The following is a 23,109-nucleotide window of genomic DNA, read 5'->3' as shown; positions in this document are numbered from 1 at the left end:
TGGCAACTGGGTGCACTTGCCAGGTCAAAATGACAGTTTAAAACTACAAACACAGGCTTTGCAGTGGCAGGCATGAGACATGTTTACAGGGTTACTGTAGTGGTTGTCACAATCAGTGCTGTAGGCCTACTAGTAGCATTTAATTTACAGGCTCTGGGCATATATAGCGCACTTTACTTACAAGCAAATTAAATTTGCCAATTGTATATGAGCCAATATTGCTATATTTTAAGGAGAGAGCAGAAGCCATTTAGCACTGGTTAGCAGTGGTATAGTACACAAAGGCGGTCATTCTGACCGCAGAGGGCGGCGGTCGCCACCCGCCATGCGGTCACCGCCGAATGACCGCACCGCGGTCAAAAGACCACGGCGGCCATTCTGGCTTTCCCGCTGGGCCGGCGGGCGACCGCCAAAAGGCCGTCCGCCGGCCCAGCGGGAAAGACCCTGCAAGAGGAAGCCGGCTCCGAATGGAGTTGCAGGGGTGCGACGGGTGCAGTGGCACCCGTAGCGATTTTCAGTGTCTGCAAAGCAGACACTGAAAATCTTTATGGGGCCCTGTTAGGGGGCCCCACGACACCCGTTCCCGCCATCCTGTTCCTGGCGGTAAAAACCGCCAAGAACAGGATGGCGGGAAGGGGGTCGGAATCCCCATGGCGGCACTGCAAGCAGTGCCGCCATGGAGGATTCCCTGGGCCAGGGGTAAACCGGCGGGAAACCGCCGGTTCCCCTTTTCTGACCGCGGCTTTACCGCCGCGGTCAGAATGGCCCAGGAAGCACCGCCAGCCTGTTGGCGGTGCTTCCGCGGTCCCCGGCTCTGGCGGTCATGGACCGCCAGGGTCGGAATGACCCCCTAAGTCTTAAAGCCAACAAAACCAAGCTGCAACACCCACTGCTGAGTAAGGAACCCAAATTAGAAACAAGAGGCCAGTGGAAATGCCATAGCCAAAAGGGAATATCCCACCCACCAATTACCTACATATGAAGATAATAAACAGAACAGAAAAAACACCTACATGCTGACCACATCCACAAAACACTCAACTGTTCCAATTGTATGACCACAAGCATCAAAAGACAATCATATTTTTCAGAATCCTTACCATAGTCTGTCCTGAAGAAGAGAGATCAAACCAAAGTGTGATAGACTCTGCACTCATCAAGTGAAACATTATAAAAAGTCAAAGTTGTCAAATTGATTTATATGTAATTGATGATTTATATGTAATCAAAAGGAAGGTTTGGGTCTGGCAACTGGAAGCTCAATGCCTCTGCACCTCAAGTGAAGAAAATCTTCACAAGAATGCCATTATCAGTAGACATGCAGCACTTTTAGGAACCAGACTAGGCAAGCAGGCCTATCGGGCACTAGAATGTTTCGCTTACACATACCTCACCATGGAGTGTTTCACTTTCTAAACGTCTTTTTCTTGCACTATCATTAGTCACCATGTGATGAGAGTATGTATTAGATAGATTGATAGATAGATAGATAGATAGATAGATAGATAGATAGATAGATAGATAGATAGATAGATAGATAGATAGATATATAGATAGATAAGCTGATTATCAGTGTGAGAACAAGCGCCCTACCCATCTTGGCATCTTACATTTACAGGCAGTAAAAACCACTCATCTTCAGATTCAGCTCACTAATGCAGAGTACCAAGAGTTCAAAATTAATGGTGATTTTTGCTTGAACCCTAGGAAGCTCCTGCGTAATGAAGAGTTACTGTGGGCAATTGGTAATCTAGGTCTAATTTCTCTAGTAAGTGCTCCTTCTCCCTTTCAGGAGGGAAATGTAAGAGGTCCAGTGTAATTTCGGAAACTCATAATTATCAATGCAGCACATATCCCTGTTACTAGCCCCATCAGCAATTATAAGCCTCTCATAACAAGGGCCAACGTTGTTTTCTAAGAAGTTCTGGACTAATGGCCCAATTATAAGTTGAGGGAGGGAGACTCCGTACACAATAGCAGTAGAGTTTTCTTCCCACCAACACAGTGGTCCACCCTCCATATTTAAATGAGGAAGGACCATAGGTTCGGCTATAGGGGTGACTACTAACTTACCATTATGGCCTAACTCCTCCAATGGCTCAATGGACTAAGGGCCATTGGATCATTGGCTAAATGTCTGCCAGGAAAACCCTGGCAGTATGTGACAGTAAAAGCCCTCCTATGTCACTGTATGATTGTTGAATTACAACAAATAAGCACTGAAAATATATTGTGAAACTCTTGTAATTTTAGTGTTTTTGTCACACATAGAGTAATTATTACTGTATTGTATTGCATACTGAACTGCAGCTCCTTTTCCAAATTGCACACTCAAAGAGCTGTAGTCTGGTAACTACGGACACTTGTTATAAGCACTGGCTAAACTGATAGGCATGGGTTTAATGTGATACTTCCTACAATGTAAAACATTAAATTCAAATGTAAGAAAGTGAAGCATGTCTGAATTAAAGGCTTACTTGTCCTAAATATTGTTCTGTCTTTATTTCTATGTCAAATAAAGGTCAGATGGCAAGGGAGTTTTAATTGAGGTCATCTTTCTTTCTAGGACAGAGAAATTAAAACAGGACTGTTTTCAAGGCAAGTGAGGTTTCAATATATACATCCTTTCAGTTTCAGTAAAGCCCTTTTGACACTAGTGAGTAGCCACGAGGAGAGAAAGGCAGCAGAGCAAACTAAGAGGCCAAACGGGAAAGAGAAGGAATGAACAAAGGGGGAGGGAGGTGGTGGAAATGAAGAGGGTACAAGGGAAAGGGGGAGGGTGGGAGAGAGAGAGATGAAAGGAGTTGACAGGTGGTCAAAATGGAAGACATGAGCATGGGAGGGTGTCAACAGTAGCAGACAGAAGAAAGGAGAGCGGACGGGGCATTGACGTACCAATATAATGGCCTGTAGATGTAAAATAGTCCCTTGTGCAGTTCAATGTGAATACTCCATTGGACACACAAGAATGAACGCAAATATCCAATATCATGTGATGAGCAATAAATACTACTCTTAGCTGAGCCAGAATATGATTGATAAAGTCTCAAGCCAATGGCTGAAAGAGGCTGGTCATTAAAGTGAGAGTTGAAAAAGGATGAACCCAAACCCTACTCCGTGTAAGGTATTGTGTTGTTGGTATGAGGGGGCGAAAGCCCCACATAGGCAGTAACCATAATCCTTGTCAGAGCAAACCACAAAAGTTACTAAATTAACCTGCGCTCAACCCTTTGGTAGTTTGGCACAAAGCCGTCAGGCTTAACTTGGATGCAAAGTGCAAAGTATTTGTGCAACACACAAACAGAAATAAAGTGAAAACACAATACAAGACAAATTACAAACCAATTTAGAAAAATTGAGAACATTTAAATGCATAAAATGACTCTAAAACAACAAAGATAAAAAACAGCAGAACCGGAGATATGTAATTTTACAATTTTATGTACATAAAGCACTTAAAGGCAGAAATGGCCCAACAAGGGTATCTGGTTGCACTTAGGTCACAAGTTTAGGCTGATGCAATTGGACCAGCCTCAGGCTGGACACAGGACCCACTGAGAACTGTACTTTATGTCCTTGGTGGGAGGTCGGCGCAGCCTTGTGTTGGAAGACTTTGCATTGTCCGGCACCAGTTCTGATAAAGCTGTGTAGCAAGAATTAGTGGGCTTTGCATCACTTGACATTGGTTCAGATGAAGCTTGCAGCTGTGTGGAGAGGCATTGCAGGGCTTTGCATCGCTTCATGCTGATTATGATGGAACCTTCAGTTAAGTGCTCTGTGATTCCAGCCATGGGTAAAAGATATGGGGGAGACACCCCTTGGGGATCAGGGATTCACTCCAGCAGAAGCTAACAGGGCTCAGACAGGTCCATTTGCAGGTCCAGACAGGTCCACTGCAGCAGGTCAGCTGGGCAGTTGGAGGGAGGCCCCTGGAGTTTGTGGCATTGCTGTAGCTCACAAGAAGAGTTCAGCCCACAGGCCCTTGGTGTCACTCAGGTAAGCCTGGAATGGCAGGAAGCAGGACCAGGTCCTTATCAGAGAGTAGGCCATAACCAATGCAGCACGACAGTCCTCGTGGGAATAAGGCAGGCCTCAAGCAGGCCTCAAGTAACAAGGTAGGCATTTGTGATACAATGCATGTCTCAAGCAGCAGTGCAATGCTCTGAGGAATAAAGGAAGTACTTCCTATTTTAATGTCCACAAGTCTAGGCGTGTACTGAACAGTTGATCTGAGGGTCCAGTCTTTATACCTGATGCCAGCATTTGGAGTGGAGCAATCTCTATACAACCCTCACATCTGGTTCTGTAAAGTCCTCCTCTTCCCCTGGCAAGGCTCTAAGAAGTCTGTGGTAAGAAAATACTAGTGTCAGGTTCCTCAGTGTGCACTGGAAGCAAGCCCTTTGAGTAAGGCTGTGTACAGTTAGGCTCCCATCCATCCAAGCAGGATAGCCCATCCTACCTACACCCAGTCCAATTTGCCTCACTGTCTAACAGGAATGCCCAAACCCCAACAGCAGAGACATTCACAGTCATGTGGCCAAGGATAAATTAATTCACCCTACCCTATTGGCATGTAGGGCCTATCTTAGGAGTGAGTTGTATGTATTAAAACTGAAGGTTTAGGCCTGGCAAAATGTTTATTTTGCAGGTACAAATGGCAGTTTAAAACTGCCCTACAGGCAGCAGCGGGAGGCTTGACGCAGGTTGTAAAGTACTACTTTAATTGGTGGCACAATGATCGCTTCAGGACCACTAGTAGCATCTAACATACAGGCTGTTGGTACCATGTAGTAAATTATACTATGGACTTAGAATTAAATTAAATGTGCCAATCAGGTGTAAGCCAATTGTACCATGCTTTAGGGTTAGAGCACACACACTTTAGCACTGGTTTGCGGTGGTAAAGTGAACAGAGTTCTAGTGCCATTGAAAACAATTTTCAGAAAACAGGACAGGTGAAGGCAAAAGGTTTGGGTTGGCCCTGCAGAGAGGGCCAGGTCCAACTATTTATTTGATACCTAATCTGTCACAACACAGAGCCAAATAGTACTTAGTGGACAAGTGATGACTTTGCAAATTACCACCAACAAATTACCCATCACTACTAACAGTGCAAAAACCAAAACACCATTCCTTCAACGTTTAGGGCCCAATATAAGGTTTAGCAGATGGAGTATCTCCCGTCTGCCTGGCGGAGGGCTGAATGTCTGCTAGGCTGAGGGTCCTCCACCCACGAAATTTAGAAACGACCGCCAAGCTGGCAGTCAGTTCGAAAGCATTGGCATGAACCACCATCATGGTGGTTCCTGTCAAAGCTTTTTTCTGTCAGTGCTTTTTTAAGTTTCACACATGACTCCGTCAAGGTGACAGAGCCATGCAGCAAACTTATTTTTTTTATTTCAAAAAGGAAATCCCAAAATTGGGTTTTCTTTTTGAAAATAAAAAAAAATACTCCCCTTGCCATGCAAGTTCTCTCCCAAGGTGCGGGGAGTTTGAGCAGTTTTCATTGCCCCTTACTGCCAAGGTTTTCCTAGCTGTGACAGCAAGTAAAAACTGGCCTGCATGTCCATAATGGTCAGCCTCCAATAGCCCTTTCTCGGTTTGGCCATTAGTGGGGTGTAACCATGACGGATACAGAGTAGTTTCCTCCGTGATTTCACCAAAGGTTCACAATCTGGCAGGCAGACCATTATGTTGGTGGTAAGGATACTCCTTTCTCGTTGCTATGGAGTATGCTCTTGCCAACATATAAATTAGGCACTAGTTAGACTCTTAAAAAGATTAGTGCCACCAGAAATTAAACAAGTCCTTTAGTGTTGAAAGGTTGCAGAAATTACAATAGCTTATCACTTGAACTCCTCCAGATACATGTAGGAAAGTATAACAGGAGAGGGCCACACCTGACAGAGATGGAAATCAGTCAGTGAAAATCTAGGTGGGAAAGAAGGAGAGGACAGAATTTCACAGCTGGGAGGAAACGTTGATTGGATTCCCAGGTGTCAACAAGGTCAAATGTCGCCAAGAGCAGGTTCTGACTGCCACCTCTCCTAATATCAAGACAAATTGTTGAAACGTGCCAGTTGAATGTCTGTGAACAGCTGGCTCTTTGAAGCCTTTCCTGTTTCTGCGTCCTGAAATGCAAATTAAAACTGACAGGGCTTTTCACCCCTTCAAAAAATACATTTTAAAGGAATGATGAATGAAAGCGCTTAGTTGACGCAATCCTCACTCGCAGAACACTGAAACCATGTAAACATATATTTAGGGAAAACGTGCATTACTCAGGTGTGCGTCTTTGTCAGAGACATGGAAAGTCCTTTATAAAGATATATTTAACTTATATTAAGTGCTATAGTCTGCAGTGTTGTACTTTTCGCTCAGAAGTCAATTTGCTGGACAGATATCCAATGCCTTTTTAAAAAGCTTTCATCTCTCTTAAAATGTGTGTTTCCTTTCTGTTAAAAAGCAAGAACAGAGGTCAAGCCTCTTTGGGAGACATCTCAATATGGCAACATTTATAATTTTTTCCCCGAGGCCGCCCTCATTTCTGCTCAAGTGCAAAGGAAGGCAACTCTGTATAGCGTATATATGCTTATGCGTTGGAAGGGAAAATAAATGTGGCCCACTAACACTTGCTATTTAGAGCAACTGTAAAAAAACACCTATGCACACATTTAATATGGAAGTACAATGGTCAAATTCGAGCATATTACCACAGTAAGCTGACTCACAGATTGTATTTAACAATTACTTTATAAAGGGAAACAACTCATGTCATGCAGTCTCTTCAATCTGATTTCACCACACAGCAGGTATGTTATCCCATGCGTTTGGATACATATCTTTTGTTAAAAAAAGTACATATAAAAAAAGCATTTGTAATGCAATGGGTCTCGCCTTTGCTCGAGTTAAAGCTATTAGTGTTGTAAACTCCTAACGGGACTTTTCTTGCCACAAAAACTGAAAATTAAAAGTAAAACAGTTTCACATAACTAACTGGACTTTTCTTGCCACATAAAGTGAAAATGAAAAGTAAAACAGTTTCACATGAGCGAGCCGACGTCCGCCATGAGCGCAAAGCAGACACACAAAAGCTAACAGAAGTTTGCTTGCAGCGAAACGTATTGGCAGAAGCGCAATTATCAATGTATCCTGCAAAAGTGCAATTATTCATGTAACCGGCAGAAGTGCAAATATCCATGTAACAAGGTCGATGTCATGCAAAATGCACGACTAGTGCCCGGCGAGATCTCGCTGCCTATGAAATAAAAAGAAAAAGTAGTCCAGAAATCATATTGAAAACATAGAGCCTCGTATGTTTTCAGTAGTTGGCTGGTGTGCTTGAGGAGAGCTAAACACCGGACAAGGTATGACGTGTGCATGCCTTTCACTAATGAAATCAAGAGAAATTTAAAAGGCAAGCCCACGAACCAACCAAAGTGATCGGCGTGACATGGGCGTGGTTAAAGGCCCATAGAGAGATTACACCAGGGACAGGGCGCTTTGCGCTCGGCCCTAAGAATGACATAAGCCATATGCATAAATGTGCAGTGAATAATATGCTATTTATTACTCTTGCTGAGAGAGGGGAGGGGCATCATGCTTCACTTGAGGCTTCGCCTCTTGTGAATAATGGCCTATCCTCACACTTAACAATGGCAATAAACAGGATATTACTTTCTGCATGTGTGTGTGTATGTATATATACACACAAGAAAATCGGATCACTTTTTTATAATAATCGCTAAAAAAAATGTATGACAAACCAAAACATTCAAATTGAGAAGTTGGAGGAAGTGCAACATTTTGAATCCAAATATACATTTTATTGCTCCATCACTCCCTCATTTTAAGCCATCTGACCATGCATCTGTCCCGCTGTCTGTCTGTCTGTCAGTCTTTTTGCCTTTTTGCTGGCCTGTCTGCCTGCCAACCGTCTATCTATCGATCTACCTCCCTACCCACCTACACAATTGTAATGCATATTAATGTTCTATAACTGTCATAATCTTCTAATTGTGGAGATGCAAAGAGAATAATATATAAGTTAAAATTCATGTTAGCTATGGAAGGAACCGGGCTGCCGTCCGATGACAGTGGTTAAAGAAAGACATGAATTGAGTGGAAACGCTGTGCTTACTGTCTCACGCTGTTCAGGCCACAGAGGGTCACTGAACTTGAGTTCATTTCCGATTCCACTCTCTGAAGAGTGCTGCGGGGATATAATCATTCTTCTTGTGCTCTGGTGAAAAACCACACAGACAGATAAGTCATCCCCCAGCTCTGCAATTCACAGTATTACCCTATGCCCACTTCGAGGTCTTAATGCAATTGTACAGATCGTTATTTCTTCACAAAAAATGAACCCTTCGAGCTTGTTAGTAGAAATGTGCTCCGGTACTTGCTTAGCAGTCTAACAAGTCTACTACGTAAATGGCACCAGAGCCTCGAAGTGCAGCCATATCTCCGTGGGAGGCCAGCTCTCCTTTCCTGTAAATGGCTGTGTGAAGGGAATCAGCTGTGATTTTAGGAATTTCGTAACCAGCGGTTTTCCTGAAGTACTCCCCTACTTGTTGATCCGAATTTTTAAAACACAGAAGATAAATATTGTCATTTACCAGGTGGCCAGGAGAGTACATGAAGAGGATTCAGGGCTTTGATTTCATACTTTTTTTCTCTCTTTGAGGTGGCAGGGGAGCATGAGGAGAACGCCAAGTGCAGAAGTAGGCAAGCGACTTCTTGAGGTGCTAAACAAATATCTGTTCAAACTCCGTGCAGAGAGCGCAACACAGGCCCTTTCGGCCTGCGGTGTAACAGTGGGCCCCCTCTCTACAGTTGCCTCTAGCTTTTCGGAGGGCCCCCATTCATCACAAGCAGTGCTTAATTTGTAAAGTAAGAGGTGCCGGGGCTCAAAGCCCTTCTCTTAAACACGAGGCTGCTGTAATTATAACTGCCAGCACTGAATACTGAGGCAGCGTAATCCTGAAGCCATCTCGGGCCTCTTCAATCCATTTACGGCCACCCTTGCCCCTTCAGCTCATCCCGCAACTTTCTACTTTCTCCCTTTATGACGATTTTTAGTTTTTCCTTCTTCCGTCTTTCACATATGTGTCTTTTGCTCGGAGCAACTGCTTGAGGCATAAGAATAAGCCCCGGCCCTCACAAATAAGTGCTGGTGCTCAGCACCGGAAACAACAAGCACAAATTAAGCACTGATCACAAGGCCAATATCTATCTGTAGGATATGGGGGACACAGAGGCACCTTCCTCAGAATCCGCCGGTGGAGCCCATCAGTTTGTGTTAATCCACTGATTCTGTGAGGCTTGTATTCTGTGTACCAGGGCAGGATGATGGTGCCAGGCAGTGCTATTGGTCAGTATTCTTCGGTGATCCAGGACAACAGATAGCTCTGCGCTATTGCTGGGTAGCCAAGACTCTCTGAATACTTGCCTTTCCATGGGTTGCTTGGTCGACTTAGAGTTCGCTAAAGGAGTTTTACTACTAGGAAACAGTGTGGCAATGTAACCATTGACCGTAAAGGGCAATGTCCAGCCAGTGTCATTTTCGATCTAGCCGAGAAGCAGCTTTTGTTGTTTATGATCCTCATATAAAGACAAAACTCCTAATCATCAAACATACAGGGCTTACTGGTAACATTCACTGTACAGTCTACGTGAAACTGAATACCAGTTGCACAGTGAGGGATGAGAAACCTCAATTGTGACAAAGAAGACCTGCACTCAGAGTAATGAAGATTAGCAATAACAGACCTGGTCACTGCCTCCTCATTCGTCTACTTTGCCAATATTTTGACCCGGTTGAGAGACACAGGACGATATAGCTAATCAACATGTCAATCAATACGTCAATAAGATCATCAATATTTATTACCACAATGCACTTTACTTCAGTCAAAGACATTTAGTTAAACTCAAGACACCACCATGACCTTTCAGTCATGAATAACCACATCAGTTTAGTATAAATTTAGTGATATTTATTCCCTATTGGTTACAATACTACTAGCAAGTTTATTAGTCTCAAAACCAAGAAACAGAATAGCATAGTCACAATATGGCAACTCTGATAAGATTTCATCAAAGCAAGAATCACAAACATTAGAATATAACACACCGTCAGCATAGATTATTCTAAGCAGAGTATATTAGCGCATTGTTCAACAAAACTTAAATTCAGTCATTTGTCTATTTGCGTCCGTTTAGTGAACCCCTCCCAACTAACCTCTAATTAGCATTGGCATGTTGGGCTTCATGAAAAACAATTTAGTTACATGAATTTGGAAAACATCTAACTAAGGTCTCTGTCAAAAGAAAAGCAGTTGGTACCTAGAAAGGAAAAGCAAACAGACAATCACAATTCCATTGTCATATAGTTACCCTCTAAGTTTGGTCAGCACTCAGGTTCTGCCTTCGTCTTCAGGACATCAGTTGATTCGCCATCAAAAGAAATTCAACTCCAGCAAAAAGGGGAAAAGGGGCACTTCCCTCATAAGGAGGTAAAGTGAAAACGGTCAATCAAGGACAAAATGGTTTTAAGAACCAAACAGCAAAGTCTCTATGCAGAGTGACAAAGTGTCTGGGTCATAGCAAATAGCATCAGCATCTCCCCCTCTCCTAGTCTCCTGCTCCCTAATTCTAATTTACTTCCTGGTGACAAGGGTTTTTATCCCTTTTTCTTGGTACATTCCCCTAAAATCTAATTGGACGAGGGGTTGCACCCCACTATCTTTAACCAATTAAAAACACATTTGCTCATCAAATTTGTTACCCCATAACAGTTCTCACGTATTTTATTGGTTCTTATGATTGACGTCTTTAACGGGTGGAATGTCCTGTATGATTTCATCATCTTGTGGTCCTTTGCACATCTTCAGTCAGTGGCTCCATTGTCCGCACCGGTTTAGGCGACCTTGTAAATCATGTTAATCTACACTGTTGCATTCAGCTAAAAATGTTACTATAGGCAGGGTGAATTTCATGAGAACGGATCTACTACAGTTACGTTCAGCTTCTAACTTTTGGAGAAAAAAAACAAGAGTTCATGTCCTTTAGCAAGTCAGCACACTGCACATTAGAAAAATAAATTGAATATGAGAGTCAGGCAGCTAGGCCTCGACTCATGCTAACTAGGGCCTATTGCTTTATTAGCAAGAATCTAATACATTTAGCCTTTCAACATTAATGTAAAATCACAATTTAATAAGACATTTCATCATTATTAGTCAGTTTCATTAGTTCCCGTATATATTGGTGGCCACTCCCCGTGGGCACATTTCAAACACACGTTTTAGCAAAACATGTTAATACAGTTTCTATGCGGCATCATTATGCATTAGTTCATAAACATTTCATGTTAATATAGATTATATAAGCTACGCTCTCTCACCTATATCATGAGCTTATCCCCAAGCACAAATATCAGCTTCATAAATTACACTTACTAAATAACTTCTTGTGGTAACCCCATCAAATAACCTCCACAAATGATGACAGAGTATTTAAGAGGCTTTAATGTTCACAGCCACAACCCAGGCAGTGACAGAAGCAACTGCCACAGATTGAACCTTGCACAATAAGCCTCTCCTAACACTCTATACTCTCTTATACGAACATTTCACAGTATCATGGAGACACGTGGAAATACATATTGAAGTAATGATCATAGAGACACGTGGAAAAACATATTGAAGTTAACATCACCACAAAATCTCCCTTCTTCCTAATTAACATAAATTAATTACATTCAAAATCATAGTATTGTAAAGTTACTACATTGTGTTATGTATTTCTTAACTAACTATACATAATATCCAAACCACAAATAGGCCCACAAAACATTAATACATAGCATATTTAAACTACCCAAAAGCACCATGCATTATGTATCTCAAATCACACAGGTTTCCTAACTGTTCTAGTTCTTTTGTATTTGACCACTTCGCTATCTTTACCTGCATCTTGATGATGCCCAGGTATACTTCTTTTAGGAAAAGCAACATGATTACTGGATTGATATGAAGATATTACATCACTTCTAGAACCAACATCATTTGTTTTCACTAGCCTCCCCATGTTCCACCATCCATTCCCTTTAATATGGACAGCATTTCCAGACATGGCTTCCACTCACACAGGATATCTGAATTTAGACAATCCCTTGGTAAATGAGTTGGTTCTTTGATGCGCAAATGATCTCAAATGTTAGCTTTGGATGTGACATTTTTCACTTTGTGTCTGGCATCATGCTGACCTTTCGTCTTAATTTGAGGTGCTTCAATCTTAGGTGGAATAATACTATCAATATCTTTCTCATGACTGATTTTAGGTAGGGATTTCCATGACCACGTTGACACAACATGCACACAGGTGCATGACCTCTCATTACTTCAAATGGACTCATTCCATATGTCCCACTAAGACATGACCAAAGGGACCACGGCATGCTTTCTACTGCCTCTAGTAGCTCAATCTTATACCTCTGGCTTAAAGTGCTGCCACCTTGGGTCCCTGTGGATCAACAAATGATTTACTAAGGAATACTTGTGTAACCTGGAAAAAGGCAGAATGATCCAAGTGGGTGCCATTAGTCTTTGATCCTCAACCCTTCTCTCTCTAGCAGAAGAAGCACCTGTCCTTTGACTGTCTTGAAATGAGCTCCAAAAAAACGAAGACCTTGAATTGGAGTGAGGTGGGGCTTTGAGTGATTTAACAAAAATCTGTGTTGCTCGACCACCTTGCATACTTCTTGCATGTGCTTTTGGGCTTTGTAAAAAGAACAACAACATATGAGCCAGTGTTCCAAGTGAGAAAAGAACTAACTTTTCTCAGAATGTACTACCTCTATTAAAGGAGCTAAAATCTTTGTGACTATGCCAGAGGAAGAGCAAAGGCCAACCAAAATACCTAGAACTATTAATGCTCTTCCTAGACACAAGAGCCTAGATATCTTTGAGAAGCTGGGTAGACTGGCATTTGCAGATATGCATCAAGTAGATCTAACAATGCTAGGAAATATCCCTTTATTATCAGTAGACTTGATTGAAGGGTCAGCATCTTCAGCTACACATCATGATTGAAAGAGTTCTCTCTCTTTAAGTCCAGTACTGGTATGTAATCCACTCGTGTTTTTTTGCACTAAAAAGAGCATGTGTACACTCCTTCTCTTCTCTGGTGAAAAAGGACTGATACTATTGCTTTTTTCCGGCAGCAGCTTCTGGAGCCCACCACTTAACACTCATCTTTCCAGATGATTGCCTGGGAGGGGAGTATCATAAATACAAAACAGGAGGAATAGTCTGCCTTACTATTTGGCACCCTTTTTGAATGAAATGCAACTCCCATTGAAACATGTTTTTTTCTTCATCTCTAAAAACTCAGATGGAATGCAAGAGTGGTAACATTCCTGAAAAGAATCTGAACAAGATTAATTAAAACACCCAGTTAACAGTGAGATTCAAAAATGTACAATAAATGGTGCAAATTAAACAAGGTTTGAAATACCTTGTCAGTGGATTTTAGTCTTCTCGCTGAGAACAATATAAATCAATTGAAATGACTAAAACACAGTAATTTACTACAACTAAATAAATGAATATTATACATGTATGTGTATTAATATTGTTTGGCACACAATTGTAACCAGATTTAAAATTATAAACAGCATTGATAACAAAGTTTTCCAGTGGATTGTTTTCTTGTTCCTCATTTTATGGAAACTGAATGATGTGTCTCATCTACCACAGTACATTGGAATGATCCTGTGGCCACAAAACTAAGTACTGTCATTATTTTCACTATTGGTGTTATTGATGTGGGATTCCTATTGTGTGGCAGAAGATCTGACTCCAGCTGATGACATAAGTCAAGAATAGTTTGTGTATTCAATCTGAATTATTTGATAATATTCCGTTCTTCCATGATGACAAGGTCTTGAAATGGTCTAAAGACATGAGGCTGTCATCTTCTAAAGCTCCCTGCGTTCATATATCTGCATTTAAGAAAAAAAAAATATTTCTTTAAATATGCAAACATTCTTTGATAATCAACACAAATCTCATGTCTTTGTAGCATATCTGTACACAACATTTTTTAGTGATGTTGGAAATCAATATAACTACTTGTACCTGTTTGATAATTTAAAAAATATTGTGTAAATAATACTTTTCAAATTGAATTATTTACCCATTATTTTAGTTTTATTTTATTTTAAAAACCGGTCAACTGAACTATAACTGAAACTGTTCAACTATCACATTTAGACACAGCAAAGCACTACATGATACTGTTTCAATTTAACAAAAATGAGTAACGTTCACAGTTTGTATATATAAACAAACTAGCCACCATTTTGAGTAGTGGTAATGCACTTACCATTCAAAGAAACACTGTTTCAGAATCTAAAATGGTGGCCGCCTGACCTTGCTCTCTGGACATTAGCAAATATACAGCCGTAAGTGGAAGTTGACGCATAGTTGGTGGAAACTCTGTGGAGGACACAGCCATAGGCTAATGTGTGACGGCAACCTACAACAGTCAATGGATGTGTCCATCTCCACTGACGAACGCATAACTCGTGTACATATAAGCATCATTTGTGAAAGAGTCTCACTTGCCTCCTAGCACTGCAGCAAACAACCCCTCCTTCATTTTTGCTTTTGTTTTAGGACTCTGGGTGTCACAATGCCAAAAAGAGCAGATGACAGGGCCCCTAATTTCTCAGCCGAGGAGCTGAATTTGCTGTTTGCAGAGGTCCTGTCCCTGTAAAATCAGTTGTATGGTTCACCAGAGGGACAGGTACACGTTTAAAATGAAAAAGTAATTCTTAGTAACTTGTTTTTTATTAAACATAGGCTAGAATATTGCTTTTAGTTCCAGAGTGAAATGTAGTGAATAGAGTGAAGTCAACTCAGTATTGGTGCTGTGAATAAAATTATGCTTCTGAATGCTTTTCAATGTCAGGAAATTTGAATGAAAAGTTATCTTTAAGATTGAGGTAAATCTACATTTCAGTTTACCTCACCTATAAAAGTGTTGCATTTATAGACTGCAGGCCCCTTACACCCAGTGGCCAGAACACTGTGCATAAGTATCGGTGAAAATATACTGTATGTTTTGGGAATTGTTAGGTAAGCGAGAGAAAGAGGGCAGGATTGGTGTGAGAAGCCATATACAGCCAGAAAAATGGGTCGAGCATTTCTCGGGCTTATATAGAAAAATTGAGACCCCCACAATTTTAGTTACTGGGGAAGCAGGCCAAGATTTTCTCTCTACCCTTAATGAGCACCATTGACCAGCTCCCCTTGTAGGGTGCTCACAGGATTCTAAGATGCATATCTGCTTTACTATCAAAGAAACAGCCAATACTATTAGTTCTTTAAAACTTGGGAAAGCTCCAGGTCCAGACAAAATTCCAGGGGATCTTTATTCGTCAGAACCAACAGTCTGGACTTGGTACATCAATACACTCTCCAACAAAATTGCCGAAGGGGGGCAGATCCCCATGACATGGAAGGGTGCAGAAATTATCGCCATCCATAAAAAGGGTAATGCAAACCTCCCGACAAACTATAGACCAATCAGTTTAATTGATAACATCCAAAAAATATTTACCAAGCAACTCCTAGGTAGATTAACCCATTGGGCCAAAGAGCAGAACATTCTTTCCCCTCTTCAAGCTGGATTTCGACCAAGGACCAGTACAGTAGACCAGGTCTTTAGACTGGCCATTCTGTACTGGAAATATACAGCCCTGGCTAAACAACCATTATACATTGCTTTTGTCGATTTGAGATCAGCATTTGATCTAGTTCCGAGGGAAAAGTTGTGGGAGGTGCTACAAAAAATAGGGACTCCGGCCAATCTAATCCAACTTTTAAAGCGGTTGCATGAGGATACATATGCGCAGGTGAGATGGGGGAACCTAGGCGAACTAATGGACAAAATCCCCATAAATAGGGGTGTTCGCCAGGGTTGTGTGTTGGCTCCATTTTTATTCTCTATTTTTATTAACGAGGTTGTACAGGTTTTAATGACGTGCCAGAACAATGCCCCCACCCTATGCGCCCAAAAAATTCCAATCCTTCTTTTTGCTGACGACTCTCTTCTTATTTCTAAATCTCCCATGGGCCTTCAAACTCTTATCAATAGATTTAACTCCTTTTGTCAAGACTACGGCCTAGAGTTGAACCATAAAAAAACCAAGTTAATGGCGTTCCGCTCAGGAGTGAGGAAGAAATGTACTATCCATTTAGAAGGGAACCTCCTGGATAAGGTTTCTTCCATTGATTATTTGGGTGTAAGGCTTGCCGATAATCTGAACTGGGCAGAACAGATCAATAAAAGTGTGGGTCGCCTGCAGCATGGTGCGGCATCAATCCTGCGTTTCTATAGGGGTACGACAGCAAAAACTGTCTCCCCGGCAATTAAGATCTACATTGCCAGAGCACTGGGTGCCGCCGCATACGGAGCAGAGGTCTGGGGTTTTTCTGACTGTAACAGGCTCACTATTAGTGAGAACAGTTTTGCGAGGTCCTTATGTGCCTGTCCTCCTAGCACTCCATTGATACCACTGTTCTTAGATCTGGGCCCGAGACGCATAGCCGATCTAATTATTTTAAGACCATTATTATATTGGATACGACTATGGACTAATCCCGAATTAAACGCTTATAAGACCTCACTCCACGACCTGCTAATGTGCTCCAACTCAACCTCTATTCCTTGGGTTAAACATGTATCCAGTTGGTTTAACAAACTTGGCCTCAGCCACTTTTGGGAGGAAGCGCATAAACTAGAAAAGGCTCACTCCATTGTGCTGAAACGCATATATTGGTCCTATGTATGCGACGATTACATTACCCACAGAACATATGGCACCTTAACAAATCGCTTCATAGATTTTAAGTGGTATCCACAATTTGAACCATATTTAGACAATATTCCTGACATCCTCGGTAAAAGTTTATATGCCAGATTCCGTTTTGGGTCGTTGCCGTTGAAGTCATTGATGTGCAGATGGGGTACAAAAACAGATACAAGTACATGCCCAGTTTGTGGTGCAAAATCGGAAACGGTTGAACATTTTATGTTTTTTTGCCCTGCTTACTCCCTTCCTAGGTCTAAGTGGATCCGTCATATTTGCCGCAAAATGGGGATAAGAGACTGTGCCTCAGCTTTGAGGATTCTAAAAAGTCACCATTCTACGGTTTTAATACTTGCTGTTAGTAAATGTTTATTAGTAGCATGCCGAATACGTAATTCCATTGTAAGGACTGTGTTTTAATTCAGAGCCCCACATTCTACTCTTTTTTACTCTTATAAGAACTGCAGGAGGGGGGTCGAAACTGTATTATGTGTATTATGTGTACTGAGAATTTTAATTGGACTATGCTCTTAGGAATCTATGTTTTATAATTTTTATCTATGTATTATTATTATTATCACTATTGGTTTTATCCTTATTCTTACTACTGCTATTGTATATTGGCTTTGATGATCGATGATCGAATAAAGCATGTGTTAAACGAAACGAAACTGTATGTTGAAATGAGAGAAATTTGAATTGCAGAAAAATAATTCATGTTATGAACTTGCCTGCATAAATAATTTCTGACCTTTAAATTTTTCCCATTTTCAAAATAATGAGTGTCTGTTTGTGTTATTCATGTAATGGTGCCCCTGTTGTGGGGTTATTTTAGAGTGTTACCTGGGCACATATTTTATTGCTCAGGGCCTCCAGCCTGTGTCCTTTTATCTAGTTTACTTCATTTGTTCATTTAAATTATTTTAGCATGGCTTCATTTTAGCGGAGCTGTTTTATTAATCTTATCAGCTACCCTTCTATGCAGAATTTGATATTAATTATTTTGCACAACATTTCATCTTGTGATCGGCCCAAGGCTGTACAAGTCTGTACAAGACTGTACATGATCATTTACTGAGTATTTCCTGTCAAAGAGTGTGAGGTGTACCTTACACAGAAAAGATGCATTATCACATCAGGATAGCTCTAAGAACAACAACACATTTTGTTATAAAACAACACACTCCCACAAATTAAGTTAGAGTGGACATTCCAGCCAGCCATCTCATGCTGTACCATGTTGTCTCAGCTCTGCTGAACTTGGCCTTGTTGTTCCATCCACTTGGGAGGTCTGCCAGCAGATCACAGGCAGAAGACCCCTACTTATTATTCAGGTATGGGGCTCCCTTGCAGAGACCAGTATTGGTAGATTAGAGCTAACACTGCTATCTCTCTCTTGTAGAGTTTTAGTTATGCAGGTAGGGATTTTAGGTTCACCATTTTGACAGAATTCTGAGACTTTTCATCTGCTTTAACTTCCTGGTGACAATAATGGTTATGCTGTGTTTCATCTTCCTAATACTTGCAATTTATGCATCTTTACAAAGAACATATTTGCTTTAATATATGTATTGAACCAAATCCTGCTTCTGTTTGTCTTTGCATGTGTGAGACGTGTAACTGAGACAAAGGGATGAGATCTGTTCCACCACAACTTCCCTGAGAAGTCAGAGAGTTTCATGTGTCTGGCTGCCATAAATCACCTTTGCTTTTGGGTTTGGGTGAGGTGCTGCTAGCTTGCTGAAAGGGTTATTCCGACAGCCACCAGAGGGTGTGGGTTTGACTCAGTCCCCCACATGCGGTGGTGCTGCAACCAGTAACCAGCAGCCTCATCCCCATGATGACAGTCCTATGACATGGCACCACCAATGTTGATTAGGCACTAACTTTACAAATCTCCTAAGAATCTCTGTCTCTTTATGTGCTAAAGGCACCCTAATTACCTTATAATGAGGCGTCAGTGGAATTAGGGGAAAATCCTCCTCAGCTAAAAAGGCAGTACCTGTTTTTGGCTATAGGTTGTTCAAGCTTGAACCTTAAAAAAAGATTTGCTGAAATTTGTCTTTCTATCTCTGAACTGACCATTTTCCTTTAAACATGGTGGACCCTCAATAGGTAGCAATTTGCAGCAGACATGAGACAACCTCTCACACAACATTTATTAAATAATGGCCTCACATATGAGGGAGGGGAAGTTACATTCGTGGTTGAGGCACACAAAGCATACAGAACTGAATTTTTCTTTACCTGGGTCACTTTTCCAGCAGCAGATGGGAACATACACACTTTCGACAACTACACTGTAGCAAGAACACCTGTACAATATAGACCATATGCATATTTAGAAATACAACTATATTTTCCAGAACACCAAAATTGGCTTGATGGTGCCCTACCACAAGTTCCACAAAGTGTTAGACTAGGCCCTTGGAGTATTAAAGGTCCTACAAGGCCAGAATCGGCCACATATACACCAAAACCCTAATGTAGCAAGCTTACAAGTAGCGGAAATATGTTGCTTGCATAATCATTTAGTAGAACTATTTAGATAAGTAATACAATTTGTGATGCAGACCTTGAATGCCGCCGCAGCAAGGGCTTCTCCACCGCAACCACATTTAACTACAGCAGGAAATAATCCTGCAACAGTGCATTCAATAATGGGTAAGGTACCCACCAAATGTGAAGAAGTTCAGTTCTGGCTAGCACAAAAAATAAGCGCTTTGGAAACAGTGTTTCCCCATACAGGATATTCAGGACATCAAGATAAACATAGAATTCTCACAATGTGCTTGCCCTTTGGGATGGTTCCTTCAGTGGACAACTGCACCACATGGGGTGCAGTATTTGCTGCACTCCACACTTCCACACATGTTACACCTACTCTTGCAAGTCTTCCAGAAGTTTTAAAGCAGATTCAAGATGAACACAGTGCTGCCCTGGCCCTGGAATTGGGCATGCAATTAATGGGTAACTGTGCAATAGTGTCCTCAATAATATTACATAATCAGAAGAAGGAAGCAGTAGAATTGGTTATATGCCAGCAGCTCCAGTCCTTCCTGTACAAGATCAAGAACATGAGCTCCCAAAAACTATGGGCGAAACCTATATTACTTTTTATGTGGGCAGTCTAGGAGCGAGACCATGTAAACCACAATTACAAGGTAAATCCGATGAGGATTCTACCAAGCAACCAAAGAGGGCTCTAAAAACACTGGAATAAACAAAATAAAGACAGTCAAAAACAAAGAGGAAAATCTTTGGGATTGGAGACCTCTGAGACAATATAATCTTAGAAGTATGGAACCTTTAAAAATTCCCAATAGATACTACTATCCTGGCACTCACCAATCTCATTCCTTTCAGGACTCACTTGACAAACGCTTTGAGAGAGGAGGGTGGTCAGAATACTGAAACAAAAAAAAAATCACAATGCTCTTTTCACATTTCGGTCAAAAAGGAAGAGAAACGTTCTCAACAAAAACCCCTATTTAAAACGAAAAAGGTTGCAGCCATTGTGGCGCAAAATGTCACACATATTGCTGAAGAACAGGATGTGGGCAGTGACTCTGCTAGACAGTTCTACAGAGGTCACAACAGTTTGTCAGAATCTTCAATAACTTCTGGATGTGACAGCAACAAACGACTTTCTTGTAGTGAAAACTGCAGACAGGGATGTATCCCCACCGACAGGGTTTACACAGAGAAAATACGAATTGAGGGAGACATAGAGTACAGAATTAAAGTTATATATTTGGGGTAGATTAACATTTAGTTATGATAGCCTCCTGGCAGAAAAAAGATTGACCACTTTAATTTTTCCATAATCTCCCACGAGGGGAAGATGTAATTTTGCCATCTTTCTCAGTCCTCGTTCCAGATGCATGAAAATAAGCTTATGCTGTAGAATGGGCATTGGTGCAGACACCAGCGCTATACTGGAACCACATAGGGTGGGATAGAGATTCCCCCTACCATTAAAGTCAACACCACAGGTCCAACCACAATACGCCGTTAATAATGAGGCTAAAAGAACGGTGAGAAAAATACTCTCACCACTTTAGTACCATGGAGTAATCAAACCCTGTGTATCACCGATGACTAACCCTTTGTTTCCCGTAGCTGAGCTGCACCATTCATAGAGAATAGGTTATAAACTCCTTAACAGTCACACACTCACATTTGAAATACAGAATGCACACAGCACAGTACTTATTAACAATTTAGTGTGAAAAAAAAACAAAACATCCTTGGATATTTCCAATGTTTTTTTCTGCCAAAACATTGAGCCGTAAAGTTGGAATTTGAGAGCATTCAGTTTGCTTGTCTCTCAAAGATAATTTTGCAGACCCCCTCAAAGGTATAAAATCAGTCCAGGATTGTTCCTAGCCTGTGTAGCATCAATATTATATGATATTGATCCCAAGGTGTTGTCCTATGTACATGATATCTACCTCACAGATGACAATTTCGGAACACACCTAAAATGGGTGGACTGCATTGTTGTGGGATTTGCCGAACTGGGCTGTAAATTTAATTTCAAGAAAACCAAAATTGGTTTCCTCAGTTTCCTATTCTGGGGATGCGAATTATCAGATGAGGGAAAAGGTTTGGCACCCCACTTTCTAGAAACATGCACACAGTTTCAATCTCCTAATACCATCAAAAGCTACAGTAATTGCTGGGCTTTTTCAACTTTAGAAGAATTTATATTCCAGACTATGCACAACACATAAAACCACTCAATGACTTAATACATCCAGATTTGTTGAGCAAACATTGGACACACACATACATGCATACTTAAAGCATTGCAACAAGACATGCTTGAAGCTAAACACTTACACACACATGACAACAAAGCAAACTTGGTCATCAAGGTAATTCCTGGTGCCATGGGGGTCACATATGTAACATTTAATAAGGATGACACTGTACTAATAGCTTACAAATCATAGTTGTACTCCACAGCTGAACAGAATTTTGTTCTCACTGAAAACATTCGGACTGCTGTCTAGGTGGCTGTCATAAAAGAGAGGCCTCTGGCCCAGGGGAAGCACATTATTGTTTTTACCCCAATATAATTTATTGAGGCTGTCACCAAGGCTAGCGTCCTGAAAGCAATACCATTACATCTACTTTGGATCCAATGGGCAACATCTCGGCTGGCCACTTATGTGAACTATATTTTTGATCTAAGACTTCAAACCCAAGAATTCCTTTAAAATGAACTTGGATACCCAATGCCTACAAACATTTTGCCTCTTGAACATTACCGGATCATCATTTACACTGATGGTTCATCTCAACAAGCTGTAGGTTTCAAACACCAATACTCCGCTGCTTGCGCACCTGTGAGCAGGGTAATGAGGGATGGTAAATTCCTCCCTCAGCATACCTACATGAAGACCCTAGGGACTTAATCTTGGTACTGGATTTCACAGATCCTGAACTTTCTACATTGATTGTATGTGATTCGTACTACTGTGTCCAGACCTTCAATGAATACTTACACTATTGATGACAAAACAGATTCAGAGGTTCAAAAGCGAACACCATCAAACACAAATATCTGTGGGGAAAGGTAGTGGATCTTAAAGATAAGCTACCAAAGGCCCATGGAGTTCATGCTTTGGGTTATCAACATGTTGGAATACATGTTGTACGAAACACTTTGGCAGGTGAGGCAGCCAAACAGCAGTAACCACAGTTTCTGTTGCTGAGATTACTTATTTACGTGCAAGACTAGATGATGAAACACTGGTTGTTGTGAAGGTTTCGGCTGACAGCAAGCCCTTACCAAAGGCATATCCTGCCAAATATTCCTACCTCTTAAGTGCCCAAAACATTGCATTTACATAAATACCAGGGGTGGATGATCATGTGATCCCTAACCAAGACCAGAGACTAGATGTCGTAAAATCGGTGCATGAAGGGGTTGCTTTTGCACATGCTGGTGTGGTGGCAACTCTCTCACTGTTGCAAAAATTCTATTGGTGGCCAGGTCTACACAAACAGACCAAACAGTATGCCCTTTGCCGGGACATCTGCTAACAAATTAAAGGGTCCACCATCAAGCATACCCCTCTCTTAGTTTCCAATAAACCACTTTAATGTGTGTACGTGGACCATTGTGGTCCCTTACAACCGGATGGTGCATACAAATACATCTTAGTCACTGTTGACTCATGTTCCAGATTCCTATGGGTATGGCCACAACAATCGGC

Source organism: Pleurodeles waltl, chromosome 8 (genome assembly GCF_031143425.1).
Source record: "Pleurodeles waltl isolate 20211129_DDA chromosome 8, aPleWal1.hap1.20221129, whole genome shotgun sequence".
Classification (NCBI taxonomy): Eukaryota; Metazoa; Chordata; class Amphibia; order Caudata; family Salamandridae; genus Pleurodeles; species Pleurodeles waltl.
Note: the sequence above shows the minus strand (reverse complement) of the source record.